The sequence below is a fragment of the Abrus precatorius genome, unplaced genomic scaffold, assembly GCF_003935025.1.
Source record: "Abrus precatorius isolate BTA unplaced genomic scaffold, Abrus_2018 Scaffold2, whole genome shotgun sequence".
Lineage (NCBI taxonomy): Eukaryota > Viridiplantae > Streptophyta > Magnoliopsida > Fabales > Fabaceae > Abrus > Abrus precatorius.
Genome location: NW_020874362.1, coordinates 4216341 through 4225484, shown reverse-complemented (window position 1 = coordinate 4225484; position 9144 = coordinate 4216341).

Sequence of the window (9144 nt, the reverse complement as noted above, 5' to 3'; positions counted from 1 at the left end):
TTTAAAAATATAATAATTAAAATTAAAATTATATTAATTTAATAATTTTAGAGACTAAAATAATATTTTTATAATTTTAAAAATTAAACTAATTTTTACCTATAATTCTAGGAATACTATGATATATTGCTTTTTTTTTAAAAAAAATTTATATGTATTTAAAGGTAAAAAAAAATTAAGAAGTAATATTTTTTTATTAAAAATTATGGTATTTAATATTATCAATACATTAGATCTTGTAATTTTTAATTAAAAAAATTATATATAAATTTTTATTGGTTTTTTTAATACACATTTTAAAACAATTTAATAATAACAGCTTGTTTTAGTAAAAGATAAATTTGAAGTGAAGGTATAAAGTGAAAGAATGGAAATAAGTATCAAAGTAGCATGAGCATAGTTAGAAATTCTTACAAATATAGTTAAATTTAACTCTAATTCTTTGAAAAGATATTAATTATAATTTTATAAATTTTTTAAAAAAAATTCTATCATTAATTATAAATAAATGACACGCATTTAAATATATTACATTACATATTATTTTATAATTAGTAAATATGTTCGTGCGTTGCACGAGTTTATTTTATTTTTATTAAATTAATTTATTTTAAAATATAAAATATATAATTTAAATATAAAAATATATAAATATAGTAAAAAAAATATTATATTAAATATAACTACACTGAGAAAAATTATGAAATACTTTTTCATATATAATATTTTTTGTATATTCTATATATTTGTTATTTTCTTTAACAATAAGTATTTTTATTTCTTTTGTTGACATTATTTTAGACACTGCAACATATAATTGACCATGATTAAATATAAGTTTTGACAAATATAATCAAATATTATTTAATGATTGTTCTTGATAAGGAGTCTTGTTCCATTGCACATTCTTGATGTGGGATTGATGTTCTTAGGTAGCATAATTGACATTCCTTTTTTAAGTTGCAAGCAATGGGAAGGAAATTCATTAAAATTTAAAGTATTCAAGAACTCTACGGGATACATAAACTTTTGTTTAATGATTTAATTTGATTTATCACCTACAATTTTTTAAAAATTTATTAATAAATAAGTAAGCATAATGTTAATTTATGATTTGTATGATAAAATATTAATTATAAAAGTAGTTATGATAAACTCTATAAGTGTATAGTTGAATTATATTAATTAATAAATAAGCAAATATCATCACAATTTATAATATTAATACTAATACATGCATGAATAAATTTTTATAATTATTCTCTAATTAAATTAAAGAAGTAAATTAATTTTAAAATATGAAATAATTATTTGTTAATGTAATAATAATAGAATTAATAAAATTAAGATAATATTTATTAAGATAATAATAGATTTAATAATATGTTGCATCTTAAAAAAGACCAATAAATAAATAAATAAAATTTTAATTTAAATATATATATTATACTGTCATTAAAATATTTATTAGATCTGTAATTATTTTAAAAAATATAAGTATAACTTTAACATAAACACATTAAAATATTATACCGTCATTAAAAAAATAGATGTTGTTCCTGTTAGGGAAACACTAGTCTTCAAGTCTCTACTCTAAAACAGTGACGTCTTTCTGACTGTCGCTGACGTGGGAAAGGTACCTGCAAAAGGCACTCCAATGCTGAAGTCAAGATTTGGTTCTGAGCAATAAATGCTATTTAATAATGAAAAGTTAACAATTTACATGTACTTTTTACCTTCCTTTTATAGGCATTGTTATGGGCTAACGAGCCTGCTGAGTCAACCTTGAGTTTTGGCCCTTTACTTTAAAGTACATAATGCCCCAATTATTATACTTAATTGAGTTAATTACCTTCTAATTCTAACAAAAGGTATTCGGCCAAACTGGACTAAATAGATACTCGGTTTCTTTTTTTTTATATGTAGGGTCGAGCAGTTCCCTATTCAGTACACTAATCCCCAAGCCCGAAGAAGTACGAGGCAAAAGCTTAATAATATACAGGTGCCAAGAACATGTAGACGAGGGGGTAGTCAGTTTGGTAGGATGGATAGGAATACTGAAGGGAGTGTTCGGTTTAAGAAACATAAGTAAGCCGAGTAGGGTATTCGGTTCAAGTATAAAAAATGAGGGGGTGTGTGCACCGAAGGGGTATTCGGTTTTATCAAAAAAGTGGTGTAGACCGAGGAGGTAAAATTAAAAAAAGCATAAAAAATAAAATAAATAATAAAAAAAAGATCATTCTAGAACTTCAAATTTTTTAAGGTTTCGAGATTTTTTAAGGTTTCCTCGATGTGTGTGTGCGAAACGAAAGGGTGTTCGATCTCAACCGTTTGATTTAGAAGAGATATGTCGGTTTGGAAGGGATGCGACCCCTCATTGACAAAATCTGCTAGCACTTGAGCTTTAAGGGGGCGTCAGTTTTCAAAATGAATATCAAATTGGGACAACTCGATTGTCCAAGCTACTAACCGACCAGCTAGCTCTGGTTTCCTTAGAATTTTAGCCATTGGGCAATCGGTTCGCACCACCACCCGATGACTTTAGAAATAATGTCTTAACCACCGAGCTGTATGAATTAGGGCTAACACCACTTTTTCCATTAGTTGATAATGGGATTCTGGACCTTGGAGTGTCCGGCTGACGAAGTAGATAGGGACGAGTTCAGGTGTTTCTTGTAGTAAGACCGAGCTGATGGCATTTTCTGACACAGCCAAGTAAATAATTATATCTTTCTTGGGCTTCCGTTTTGTTAACACAGGCGGTGCCGCCAACATATTTTTATACTGGCTAAAGGCCGTTTCACATTTGTCAGTCCAAGCAAACTTTTGGGATTTTTTAAGCAAATCGATAAAAGGCCGAGACCTCTCTGCCATAATGGGCAAAAATCTGGCAAGGGAAGCAATACGCCTAGAAAGTCTCTGAACCTCCTTGACATTTTGAGGACTAGTCATGTCGATAATGGCTTGGCAATTGTCAGGGTTCGCCTGAATCCCTCTCTCGGATAACATAAACCCTAAGAACTTGCCACCAGCTACGTCGAATGTACACTTCTCTAGGTTAAACCGCATCCCATGTCGCTTGGGTTCCCCGAACACCTCCTTTAAATGAGCAAGAGGATGTTCAAAAGTAATAGATTTAACCACCATGTCGTCTACATACACCTCTATATACTTCCCTACTTGTTTTTCAAAAATTTTATTCATCAATCTCTTATACGTCGTCCCTGCATTTTTCAGGCCGAATGGCATTACTCGATAATAAAAATTTGCTGAGTTCGTGATGAATGTCGTCTTCTCTTCATCTGGGGGACACATCCAGATTTGATTGTACCCAAAATAAGCATCCAAAAAACTGAGTATCCTGTGGCCGGCTGCGCCGTCTACCAAGATATCAATATTTAGTAGAAGGTATGCGTCCTTTAGGCATGCCTTGTTAAGGTCCGTGATGTCTGTGCACATTCACCATTTACCATTTGTTTTTTTAACCATGACCACATTGGCTAACCAAGTTGAATATCTGACCTCTCAGATAAAACCGGCTTGTAGCAACTTACCAGTCTCCTCTTCTACTGCCTTTTGTGCTATTGGTTTGGCCCCCTTATAAATCGATAGGTGATGACAGAGAAATGTCGGGTCGATACTTGGCATGTCAAAAGCCGACCAAGCAAACAAATCAGCGTTATACTATAGAATTTTTTGAAGATCTTACCTCTCTTGTACAGATAGACCGACTCCCAGATAAGTGACTTGTTCAGCCTTTGGTCCAAGCTGAAAAAGTTGCTTGTTTTCATTGGGCTCAACCCGACATCCCTCATCCACTCTAGGATCGGGTTCAACATCCAATTCTTCTCCGAACCTAGGTGATACAATGTTGACATCTCAGCTACATCCATGGAAAGGCTTGAGACGTAAGCTTGCAAAGTAGCATTTCCTGGCCGTCTTCTGGTCAGCATGTACTGTAACGATTCGACCCCTTTCAGACAGAAACTTCATGGCCAAGTGCGGAGTAGAAACTATGGCCTTCAACTTGTTAAGGGATGGTCTACCAAGTAGTATTTTGTATGAGGTATTCATGTGTACCACCAGGTAAGTGACTTTGATACGCTCTCCCTCGTGTTTTGACTCGAATGAAGTGTAAAGATCAATACATCCACAGGTTTCCACCCGCTCCCCAAAAAAACTGACTAGTGGTTCGTGGTATTCTCGAAGCTCCTCCATCTGCATATATTTTGCAGCCCAACTCCTCAATTCATCCAAGTCAGCTGGTGGTTTTTTGAAAATGCTATTAACGAAAGGTCCGGGCATAAGAGCCGTTGTAAGGTGGTGCATGGCCATGGCAGGCTCTAGATTATGGATGGAAAGGGTCGCTTTGTCGAATCGTTCCATGAACGCTCGAAGGGATTTTCCTTTTTCTTAACGAATGTTGACAAGTGCCAGAGATGTCAAGGGATGAGGTCGACTTATGGCGAACTGCAAATTAAACTGTCTTGTGAGGGTTGTGAAGGAGTCAATAGATGAGGGGGGAGTCGGGTGAACCAAGTGAGAGCTGGTTCTTTTAGTCAAGTAGGTAAAATCCTGCACTATAAGGAGTCATTCTTTGTATACAGGCCGACCTGAGTTGTGAAAACATCCAAATGTTCCCCGGGATCAGTTGTGCCATCATATTTTTCTATTGTTAGGCCTCTCCAGTTGTCAAGTAGTTTAGCATCTAAGATATGGTGAGTAAACGGGCTTCGGCTCACTACATCATCTCGGTCATTCTTGGTTTCAGATTGCTGAATTAGCCTCAATTTCTCTTGTAACGTCGAGGACTCCTCCTGATCCTGGGCAAGAGGTGTAGTTTGGAAAGGGATGTGTGTTCTTATTTCTTCTCTTAAGTGGGCATTTTCCCTTCTCAAGACCAACAGCTCCAGAGCATCTTTTTTCCTTTCCTTTTTCATCTCCATCATTTCTATTTTGAGCTGCATTAACACCGCCAAAAGGCCCTTGTCGGTTCCTCCTTCCACCAGAACCTCAGGTGTCAGTTGGGTAGGTGTGATATCTTCTTGTTGTTGCCGAGAAGTTCCCCTCTGCTGAACCTATCCATCTTGTTGGCTTCTTGTTAGTACCATATTGATTGAAAAAGCAAGGCAATCGAGTCCCACGGTGAGCGCCAAAATGTTCCTGTTAGGGAAACACTAGTCTTCAAGTCTCTGCTCTGAAACGGTGACATCTTTCTGACTGTCGCTAACGTGGGGAGGGTACCTGCAAAAGGCACTCCGATGCTAAAGTTAGGATTCGGTTTTGAGCAATAAATGCTATTTAATAATGAAAATTCAACCCTTTACCTGTACTTCCTACCTTCGGCATTGTTATCGGCTAATGGACCTGTTAAGTCAGCCTTGAGTTTTAGCCTTTTACTTTAAAGTACATAATGCCCTAATTATTACCCTTAATTGAGTTAATTACCTTTTAATCCTGATAAAAGGTATTCAGCCAAACTGGACCAAATAGGTACTCAGTTTTCTTTTTCTATATGTAGGACCGAGCAGTTCCTTATCTAGTACAGATGTGTTTTAACAATTTTTACGTAGATCTAGTGTATTTGAGATTTGATAATTACTTTCAAATATAATTTTTGTGTGATGTTCATGTATCTATCTCTATAATCTAATATTTGATATATCACATAGTTTTATAAAAAAAAGAAATTAATATTTAGTGAACTTGATTTATTTTTTTAAAATTAAAAAATATATAATTTAAGAATATAACATAATAAATAATTATATTAATAAAAAAAGATTTGTATTGAATTAATATTTTTACGTATAATACCTGCAATTTAATTTATATCTTAAGAACTAACTTTAAGTCCACAAAATAACTGAATTTTTCCATTAGAAAGCATGGTTCTCTACGTTTGTAATTGAATATTTTTAGAAATTTTTTTAAAAACATTAGAACTTGTATTCCAATCTAAAAATTTTGAATAATCATATAGTGAGAATATAGAATTTTAATAAATAAATATAATTTGATATGTTCATATAAAGAATATTTTTATGATATTTTAAATATTAACTTCTATCATTCTTAAATTGTAAGTCTTTCAGTAGTTGTGAAAATTTAAACTTTATACTCATAAAATTTTAAAAGTACGTAAAGAAAAATGTTTGTTAACTTTTTAAACAAATGATATATATAAAAATTAAATCTAAAATTTGAACTTAGAGTTAAAATGTTACATTTTCTTTATATATTCATTCATTACAATATAAAATTATTAAATATACAAAACAAACGGTTACCTAAAGATTTAAATATCAAATTATATTCATTTTTATTGTAATAATATTTAATTTATTTTAATTATTATAATTAATTAGTTTTAATTTGAGAGTTTTGAATTTATCTTCATCATTATAACATTTTATAATAAAAAAATTGCAACAAAATCATTAAATAAAAATATTGTTAATTTTCTAATTTTAAAAAATTAAATGTCATTGTAATTATTATAATATAAAATATAAATAAAATATTATCTGCATTAATATGTTATACATAATTATGATAAATCTATTCTTATTAAATTATTTTTTAGAAAAATTAAAATAATAGAAGTAGAAAAAAAGAGAGTAGTTAAAAATTTTTTAATTAAGATTTAGGTAGAAACTAAAAGAGAATAATAATTTTATTTAATATAAAAATTAATCTTTATATCAATTATAATTGTAGATATTAATATGGTATAAAATTTATGAATCACATATAAAAGTTAAACAAATTTTATGTAAAGAATAAAATCAATACATAATATATATATATATATATATATAAAATAAAATAAGATATATATATATTATTTTATATATATATATATATATATATAATAAGATAACAAAATTATTTTTTAAAAGACATAAATGTTTAGTGACATTTTACTTTTTAAATTCTACACAATATTAAAAGTATTTATACAATTTTGTAATAAAAATAGTTTCATCTTTTAAATCTTCCATTGTTGCCTTTTGCTCATCATTTTATGTTTCATCTTCCTAAAGTTGCATCCTAATAAAAAATATCAAATATAAACTATTGTATGATCTAAGAAATTTGAACAATACATTACACATTTATAATTTATACATTAAATTTCTCCTTCTTTTATCTTACCTTGAGCAGTTATTTTTTCTTCAATAGAACTTGTGTGCATGATCACTCCAATCACATCTAGTCATAAAATAAATAAATTTAAGAAACTAATGGATATATTAAATACAAATAATATAACAATTTTAGTAAAGTTTTACAGCAAAATACCTGTTAAGACTTTATTTTTACACCAACTTTTCAAATCTTCAAAATTTACAAACTCAAAGATATGGTAAAAAATTATGTTATCATAATTTAATTCCTTAATAATAGTTAGTAACATAGAATTGCAGCATGAAAGAATTATTTTCAATAGCAGCAAATCTATCTTTGTTCTTTGTCACTGAAAAATTTGTTATAAAGTATATTTTTTCTTCCTTTAATATATCTTTGAACTGGTAAGAAATACCTCGTACTATGGAAGCATATATATAATTACTCTATAGAAAGAAAAAATTAATCAATTAGAAAATTTAAAAATAAATTAAGTTAGTTAATTATTATATAATAACATATAAAAGACAAAATAATTATAATTTATTAAAAATAATAAATTTTTAATCAGAAAAATACAAATACTAATACTTTTTGATTAATTAGTACCGTATCAGTAGTAATTAACTCTTTTTTGCGATATATATTTAGTGTATCCCACAATTGTGATCCATTTATCTTTATTGGAACTTGTTATTCTCTACAAAAGTATGAAAAACATAAGAGTAAATAATTACTTATGATGTATTAAAGAAAATAATGATAAATTTGATACAAATTAATCACTTAAAAATAAAATTCAATACATGATATCATTTAAAAATAATACACATTTATGCTTACACAAAAATTAAATTGAAATATATAACATAATTTAGTAAAACAAAATAAAAAATATCAACCTAAAAAACACATATACTTACGTGGACATGTAATTCTTAACAGTTGACATGATTGTAAAATACAAAAAAAGGAAGACAATAGAAATAACGATGAATCATTAAAACAAACTTCAACTCAAAGATCTAGGAGGGAAACACACCTTATACCTCGTCTATTGTACCTTTTATAGAAAATGAGTATTCGCTTGTATCAGAAGTGCCTAAGAGAAACCTCTTATTTAACTCTAACTGAAACTTTGATTATCTCACATAAAAGCAACCATAAAGGGACATTGTTGGCTTACTCACTTACTTATTAATTGCATGTCCTTAATAGGATCTCTTTTGATGCTTGATATATTCGCACTTTTATTTTTTAAGTATCTATTTTTGAATTCAGATCGTTAAGAAAAGTTCATTTATCTTTTATTGGAACTTGTTGTTTTCCTACAAAAGCATGAAAAACACAATTTAGTGAAACAAAAAAAAAATATCAAATTTGAAAACGCATTTACTTACGTGGATAAATAATTCTCGACCGCTAATGTAACACCCCAAATTTTTATAATATTAATGATTATATTTATATAAATCTAAATGTGTATATATATGTTTATTGATTTACTTGATAATGATGTTTATGTGTATTAAGTATATGAATGTGTGTATGCATGATTAGATAGGGCTGAAATAGGCTAAGTGCCTAAGTGCAGGGAGTAATTCTGGACTGTTCTCGCTGCAGTGAGAGAATTCTCGCTGTAGCGAAAGGGCCCTAGGAGGAAGGACTGGAACTGTCACATTCTCCCTGTAGCGAGATTCTGCAAAAATCATAGTGTAATTTCGTCTAAGATTTTCACTGTGGCGACAAAGGGCGTCGCTGCAGCGAGAATATCTCGCTGTAACGAGAATGTCACGATCAGAAAAAGATTTAAAGGGGGGTTAGGGTTTGGAGAGAGTTATTTCTCCCTCTCCCTTCGAAATTCCTTGGATCCTCTCATTCCCAAAGCCCTATTCCACCGATTAATTACCTCCAAAGCTGTTCGGGAGCTTGATTGAAGGTTGAATCCGTGTGGGAAATACTTGGAGGTGAGTTTCAATGGTTAGGATTTCGTTTCTCATCCCCCTTTTTTTT